This window comes from Papio anubis, chromosome X, assembly GCF_008728515.1.
Source record: "Papio anubis isolate 15944 chromosome X, Panubis1.0, whole genome shotgun sequence".
Classification (NCBI taxonomy): domain Eukaryota; kingdom Metazoa; phylum Chordata; class Mammalia; order Primates; family Cercopithecidae; genus Papio; species Papio anubis.
The window spans coordinates 124,225,195-124,234,097 of record NC_044996.1 but is presented as its reverse complement, the minus strand read 5'-3'; the positions used below and the strand labels follow the sequence as shown (position 1 = coordinate 124,234,097).

Sequence of the window (8,903 nt, the reverse complement as noted above, 5' to 3'; positions counted from 1 at the left end):
ACTCCATCCTATAACCACAGAATGTACATTCTTCACATCCACACATGGACCATACTTGAAGATTGACCACATGCTCAGTCATAAAGCAAGTCTCAATAAATTCAAAAAATCAAAATAATACCAAGTATATTCTTGGACCACAATGAAATAAAAATATACATCAAACCAAGAGGAACTGTCAAAACCACACGAATACGTGGTAAGTAAACAACTTATTCCCAAATGAGTAAACATTGAAATTAAGGCAGAAATCAAAACATTCTTTGAAACAAATGAAAATAAAAACACAACATACCAAAACCTCTGGGATATGGCAAAAGTAGTGTTAAGAGGAATGGTTTAGCACTGAACACCTAGATCAAAAACATAGAAAAATCTCAAAATGATAACCTAATCTTGCACCTAAAAAGAACTAGAAAAACAACAATAAACTAAACCCAAAGTTATCAGAAGAAAAGAAATAACTAAAATAAATGCAGAGCTAAATGAAATTGAGGACCAAAAATATATATAAAAATCAATGAAATGAAATATTGGATCTTTGAAAGGATTAACAAGATTGAGAGACCACTAACAGGATTAGCAAAGACAAAGAGGGAGAGGATCTAAATAAGTGCAATCAGAAATAACAAAGGTGGTATCACAACTAATCCCAGAGAAATTTCTGTTCTAAGTCATCCAGTTTGTAGTACTTATTACATGAGCCTTAGGAAATTAATACAAATATTAACAACTTTATGCTTATAAATATGACAGTTAGAAGGAAAATGACCACTTTCTACCAAAACTTAACCAGGATGAAATAGATAATCTGAATTATCCTATAACTAATAACAAAATTGAATATGTAATTTAAAAGCTCTGAAAAAGAAAATTCTAAGCCCAGATAGTTGCACAGAAGCATTCTGCAAAACATTAAGGAAGAATTAACACCAGTTTTACACAATCTCTTCCAGATGAAGGCAGAGGAAGGAATACTTCTTTTTTTTTTTTTTTTTGGGCATTCCTAAGTTTATTTGGGGCATACCCAGGCGAAAGCCCTGCACCTAAAAGAAGGTGTTGGGCCTCTTGGTGGTGAAGCGTGGCTTGTGCTGACGGCGCAGGACCCGGTGGGGCAGCGGGAACTTGATCTTGGAGTCATGGAACTGCTTGACAGCCGGCCGACGGCACTTGCTGGCCGCGATCTCCTCCACCTTCATGATCTGAATGGAGTGGGCCCGGGCGCGGTGCCGGGCACCCATGTCTCGGTAGCACTGGGTGACAGCGCCCGCAGTGGTCAGGTCCCGGTATTCCCGGTACATGTTGTGGGTGCCGCTCCGGGAGTCATAGCGCAACCAGATTCCGAAGTTCTTCACCCGCAGTGGGGACTTCTCAAACACCTGCCCACAGTAGACAATCTCCCCTGAAGACTTCTTCATCTTCTTTAACTGAGATACGAAGTACCAGAAGCGGGACTTGGTGACGACATGATTAGGCGCAAAGATTCGCATGCGGTAGAGCGGTGGTGTGTGGCATTTGGGGGTGGGCAGACAGCGACCCACCACCTTGTACTCTCATAGTGTGCCAGAAGCCTTCATGGCGTCCTCTCCGCTCTACCAGCCACCAGCAAAAGGAAGCGAAGGAATACTTCTTAACTCACTATATAAAGCCAGTATTACCCTTATAACAAAATAAATGAGATAATACAAAAAACTATAAAAAATTACAGAAGAACATCTCCCACAAATTTAGATATAAAATTCTCAAAAAATAAATATTAACAAATTGAATTTTAAAATGTATTAAAAAATGTACATACCATGACCAGGTAGGATTTATTCCAGGTATGTAAGACTGGTTTAACACTTGAAAATCAATCAAAGTAATCCACTATATAAACAGGCTAAAGAAGAGAAGTCATATGATCATGTCAATTAACATAGAAAAAGTATTTGGCAAAATCCAATAGTCATTCATGATTTTTGAAAAACTCTTATCAAGTTAAGAATAGAAGGGCATTGCGCAAACTTGATAAAGTGTATTTATTTAAAAAACCCTACAGTTAACATCATACTTCATGAAGAAAGACTGAATTTTTTTTTCCTAAAATTGATAAAAATGGGAGAATAGTCACTCACATCACTTTTTTTCAAAATAGTGCTTGAAGTTAGAGCCACTGCAATAAGTCAAGAAAAGCAAATAAATGACATTCAGTTTTTTAAAATGAGAAAATAGAAGTATTCCTATTTGTAGATGACATTATTATCTATGTCAGAGATCATGAGGAGAATAAAAGAAATCATGAGGAATCTCAAAAAAAAAATGCTAGAACTAATAAGTGAGTTTGGCAAGGTCACAGGACACAATATTAACACATGGGAATCAATCTCATTTTTATATACTAAAAATGAACATATGAAAATCAAAATTAAAAACATGATACAATTTACAATCACTCCCAAGAAAAGTGAATACTTAGGTATATGTTTACCAAAATATGTACAGGTTACGTATACTGAAGATTTCAAAACGGTGATAAAAAAGATCAAAAGCGACCTACATAAGTGAAGAGATATCTCATGCTCGTGTATTAGAGGAGTCAACATTGCAAAGATGTCAAATTTCCCCAAATTTATTAATGTAATTCCTATCAAAAACCCAATAATATTTTTGTAGATATCAACAATAGTAGTATTCTAAAATTGGTATGAAAAGACACAGTCCATAGAACATATAAAACAATCTTGAAAAAGAAGAATAAAATGGGAAGAATCACTCTACTCAATATTAAGACTTACTTATAGCTACATAATCAAGACAATGTTGTATGGGCAAAGGTATAGACACATATATCAATGGAATAGAATAGGGAACTTAGAAAAAGTCCCAAAATAATATGTTTAATTTTTGACAAAGATGTACATGCAAACCAATTCAAAGGAGGAAGAACAGCCTTTTCAATGGATAGTACTGAAGCAATTGGACACAAATGCGAAAAAAAAAAACCCTTGACTTAATTCTCACAAATTATACAAAAAAAAAAACTCAAAATGAATACTGTGCTTAAATGTAAAATATAAAACTATGAAACTTTTAGAAAAAAATTATGAGAAAATCTTCAGGTTCTAAAGCTAGGCAAAGAGTCTTATACTTGACACCAAAAGCACAATGCACAAAAGAAGAAACTTGATAAATGTTTCAGGAGACTTCGTAAATCACATCACATCTAATACATGAAAGGTAATTCAGTATCAATAACTATCAGGGAAATGTGAATTGAAATCATAATGTGATATTACTATATACCTGTCAGAACAGCTAAAATAAAATTATAGTGACAACATCAAATGCTAGTGAGGATGTGGAGAAAGTAGATTACTTGCATTGCTGGTAAAATGGTACAGCCACTCTGGAAAACAGTTTGGCGATTTCTTTTAAAACTAAACATGTGATTACCATATAACACGATTTCACTCTTGGGCATTTATTTCAGAGAAATAAAACTTTTTTTTCAAACTAATACCTGTGCACTACTGTTCATACAAGCTTTATTCATATAGCCAACAACTGAAAACATCCCAGAAGTCTTTCAACGGGTGAATGATTAAATAATCTATGGTGTATCCATACAATGTAACACTACTCAGCAATAAAATAGAATAAACTATTGATACACAAGAGAGCTCGGACACATTCCTAGGGAATTATGCTAAGTGAAAAAAAGCCAATCCTCAAAATTTAAATACTATATAATTCCATTATAACATTTTGAAATGACAAAATTATAGAAATGGAGAACAGATTAGTGGTTACCTGTGGTCAGGGACCAGGACAGGGATGGGGAGGAAAGGAGGTGGGCAACACAAGGGATTTTTATGATGATAGAACTGTTCTGTTTCTCAACTTAAGTAGTGGATACATGAGCACATTATATAGAATGCAATACACACACACACACACACACACACAAATACAAGTAAAACTGGAAAATTTTTACCTAGATTGGTGGTGGATTGTATCAATGTCAATATCCTTTGTGATATTGTATGACAGGTTTGCAAGATGTTACCATTTGGAGAAACCAAGTAAGGGTACACTGGCTCTCTCTACTATTCTTACAATTGCATGTGACTCTAAACTCACTGAGAACAAGTGGGAAGTAATATAGGCATTCTTAATTCTCCCTTAAACAGGGACCTATATTTTTGTTGGTATATGTCCTTAGCATTTTTATAAAGCCTCTCATGGTGCCACTTGTATTTTATCAGCATCTCCTATATGAAATGAAATGTACATAAGGCTTCAAAGTATTAAAATTTTCAAATAATAATAGCAGAAAGAAAAATATCTTCAAATACCTTGTCAGTAGAAAGTAAAGAAGCTAAGGGTCTAAATCAACTGCCCATATTCTTTTGGCAAAATATCAAACTTTCAACGAACAGATTAGGTAGCAATTTCAAGAAAATTTTTTTCTTTATATTTTACTTTTTTCTAAGATAATTTGATTCAGCGACTGAAATTTAGAATAAAAAAAGACAAAGAACAAAAGATAAAAAGAGGCAGTAGACTCGGGATCCTGGAGTCTAGTCTCAAATCTGCTACTATCTCTGAGTTTGGGCAGAACTACTCAGTCTTTTTGTATCTCAACTTTCTGGTAAAAATAAAAGCATTATACCAAACCCCAAGGTTCCTTCCAGTTCAAAATAGTCTATGATCCTATGAAATTTAGAATGTTGATGAAGGTATAGTTGATAATGTTTCATCCCATTCCTTCATTAGACCTAATTTAATAAAGTTCTCCATGGTAACTTCAATTGGCAATCCACGCATTCCCTTCAGCTGTGTAAATGATGCTCCTCATTCCAGTATGACTGTCCAGGTTTCATTACCAAGTCTCTAAGTGCTAATTAACTTTGAAACTGCTCTTCAATATGGGCTGAATTACAATTCATAGTAAACTGCTTCTATCTCCCTCAGATTGTTCTCAATTTGTTTTCAGACACATGGAGTGTCATTTTACTGCTATTCTTAACTGTTTCCTTTGGAGTTCCTCTTTTTCAGTCATTCCATTGAATGAAATAATTTTGAAGAGGAGAAAGATTGAAAAAGGTTTTAATCATATAGCAGCTTCAAGACTTCTTAGCTACCAGTGCTTTGGGGGGGCTCTTGCCTAACATTCTTCTGTGGCTCAGATATTATTGTTCTCAAGAGTTACCCTTGGTACAAATTCTCTGTGGTACTCATTTTCTCATACTATCTGAACCCCACCCTCTGCTCAAAACCATAAGTATCTTTACTGCATCACCAAATCAGAGCCTCTTTCCCAAGGAGCCCATCTGGATATTGAACATCACTGTGAAACTATTCTGCTATATTACTCAGATTTTCTACATTACTGCTGCCTTACAAGGACCCTTCTCTAATTCTCATTGGCTTACAACCACAATATTTATTTCTTTCTCACAGATCTACAGGTCAGATGTTGGTCAAATGGACTTGAGTGGGCTTGCCTGGCTTGGCTCCCGGCTACAACTGACAGCATGTCCATTTTGCATGTCTCTTCATTCTGGAACCAGCAGCTGCTCAACAGTTAATATTCTTCTCATGAAAGAGTATAGATTTGCAAGAGTATTGGCAGAAACTTTCCATATTTCTTTGAGGTTTTTAACTCAAAACCATCATACTCTCAATTGTGTACACATTTCACTGGCCAAAGTAAATCATATAAACAATCCAAACATCACTTGGATTGGGGAAGTCTATTCTACACATGGAGAATCCATGGTAAAGGCAGAGAGGGGAAGAACAATTGTAAACAAATAATATCATCTATGTCTGCTTACTACTATAAAGAGAACAAAGTAAAGGCAACTAGAATTACCCCAGTATAGGTTGAAGGAGTTTTATGGTCTCAAGTTGCTTTTGGAGAGTGATAATCTGGATCTTGGAAACATGCTCTCGGTTTTAATGACCTCTTCATTCTTTCTTCCTGCCGAGACCTGGAGGGCTTCATCAAATGGCCCGTGCTGACATCCCACAGCTTCGAAGCTGTAAGGTGGGAAAGAGGCTCAGAATTGGAGATGCAGTAAGAATACTTAATGTTTGGGGTAGGGTTTGGGGATCAAATAGTATGAAGGGATGAGAACCACAAAAAGTTTTCCTAGCCTTGATTTTCTCAAATAACTGGGTGGTATAATAAAACAAGGGTCACATGAGTAAAGAAAATGTTACACTGTATCAAGGGTAACTCTCTCAAAATTGAGAACAGTGAGACCTGAGCCCCAGAGGAATGCTGGGCAAAGATCTCCCAAAAGCGCTAGCAGCTAAGCAAGAAGTCTTGAAGCTGCTATATGATTAATACCATCTCCAGTCTCTTCCTGCATTGATAGTCACACCCACACTTTCTCTCTCCCTCTCTCTCTGTCTCTTCCCTTCCTCTCTCCCTCTTTCCCTCTCTCTCTGTCTCTCTCTCTCTCTCTCTCAAAAAGATGTAGTGACTTGCCCAAGGACAGAGAATGTTACTGTTGGAAGTAATACAAATTTTGACTAAAGACTAATGTTGATTTCCTCCATCTGTGGTTGACTCCCACACTCACCAAGGTCAGAACAGCCACTAAGGAGTATTTTGAAAACTTGAGAGGAACTTTTTTATTTTGACAATGATTTGGGGTGGTACTGGCATTTGGTGAGTCAGGGTTGACAGATACCCTACAACGAGCAAGACATACAAAAAAGTTTGATATCCCACATGAATTTCTAATGTCTTAATGCAGCCATGTAAATGAAAATCCCATTTATAGGTGTTTATACCTAGAATCTAACTCCATGTCACACAAAGTGTTCTCTGTAAGGTGTTAATTTGCACTGAAGTTTTTAGAACTGCAACCACTGTATAAATTAAAAGAAGACTGTATTTCCTTTCATTCGTTTTGCTCTAAACTTTACCAAGGGTTGTATACCATTCAGAAAAATCATATCTCAAAGGCAATGCTACATGTGTATTTGGGTCACCAATACAACTCACCTGTATCAGTCTGCAGCTGTAGTTCTTGTGTCCACACTGATTAGAATAATAGGTGCAAGCAACGGACATTATGTCTTAAAGTACTGTCATGCCTGAACACATACTGAAACATATAATAAATTACATATTTCTATGTAATTTATTTTATGTAATAAACACACATTGAATCACATTACCTGTTGTGAAACACATATGATTAAAATATTTTTTATAAATTCCTTTTATTTCTCTTTTATATTACAATTTGGATATTCTATTGCTTTTTAAAAACATCTATATAAGTTATATATGAATTTTATTTCGAGGTATTAAAATGGTACCAAAAACTTTAAAAGGTAACAAACATTTTACAATAATTGTGTAAAACATTTTTGTAAAATATTTTAAAAGCATCCAAATATTTACAAAAATAGCTGTTATAAAAACAATACTAATTTTGACAGGTTTGAAAACTCTCTATGCAATCCTTCTCTTTCTTTTCCAACTATTTTTCTAGCTAAAAATGATACATACAAGTATCAACCCTTGATTGACAATTTATAATTGTGAATTAATGAAATCAAATTTAATGAAGTGCTATTGATAAACGTCTAGTTTACCCTCAAGTCACTAATTCAAGTGTCAATAATTTTTCTCTTAACTATGCTTTTTACAAAATGCTTTTTAGCCTCTTTTCTTCATGCCTTCCCTTCTCTAAGCTACTATTATCATATTCATGTCTTAGCTCTAATCACTGTGTGTTAAAAGATCTTTCAGAGAAAACAAGAGCTAATCTGTATTTGGTCCAATAGAGAACACATTCCATGGGTTATTCAATTATGTTAGAATATGAGTGCTTACAGTCAGACTTTCTGGGGTTTTTTTGTTGTTGTTCCTTGTATTTATCTGTCATTGAATGTTTTCCTTACTTGATTTCTCTATTTTTGAACTGGTCCTATTTTTTCTTACTGAATGTTTATGCTTTGTAATCCTCTGAATTAAGATAATTCCACTGGGAAAAAGCATCCTTATTCTATCTGATTCACCCTCTCTGAGTTTCCCCCCAAATTATCTTCCAGTACATCAGCCAAATTTATTAATATGCTATGTCAAATATTAAACACCGGGGGAAGGAAAAAAATCAACAATCCCAATTTATGCTTTCAAGGATTTTCTTCTCCTGGTTACAGAAATCCATACCCTAGAAATAAGGAGAAGATAATGATATCTGTACACATAGCATTATCATTAAACGCCCAAACACAAGCACATAAGTTTTTCACGCAGTTTTTCAGTTCTTAGTATTGTGGTATAATTTATTTACAGAAACTCAGTATAATCTTTAAGAAAAAAAAAAACTGAAAAGTGTCTATAGGTGTCCAAACCCAGAACTTTAAAATTAAACTACATGCCATGAAGATACTGTCAACTGAAATGAATTGAATTGCTTGCATGTCTAGTTCAATTCAAATTGCCACTGCTCATCGGCTTATTTGGTGTTCAGTTATTACATATAAACCCAGGTATATTAGTCAGCCTTTGCGCTCTGATAAAGACATACCTGAAACTGGGCAATTTACAAAAGAAAGAGGTTTAATGGACTCACAGCTCCACGTGACTGTGGAGGCCTCACAATCATGACAGAAGGTGAAAAGCACATCTCACATCGTGGCAGACGAGAGGAGAGAGCTCGTACAGGAACACTTCCCTTTATAAAACCATCGGATCTCGTGAGACTTAATTCACTATCATGAGAGCAACATAGGAAAGCCCCGCCCCTATGATTTAATTACCTCCCACTGGGTCCCTCCTATGACATGTGAAAATTATGGGACCTACAATTCAAGATGAGATTTGGGTGGGGACACAGCCAAATCATGTCACCAAGTCAAAGACATAAGGTTCAAATAATAATTATTGC

General features: G+C 35.3%; 1 pseudogene across 1 annotated transcript; it reads right to left on the bottom strand.

Moving 5' to 3' along the window:
- Window positions 1-978: 978 nt before the first annotated feature.
- Window positions 979-1,592, bottom strand: LOC101025288 (annotated as a pseudogene). Its single transcript, XR_641845.4, has one exon. The product of XR_641845.4 is annotated as a 60S ribosomal protein L18a pseudogene (transcript).
- Between the last annotated feature and the right edge of the window lie 7,311 nt (window positions 1,593-8,903).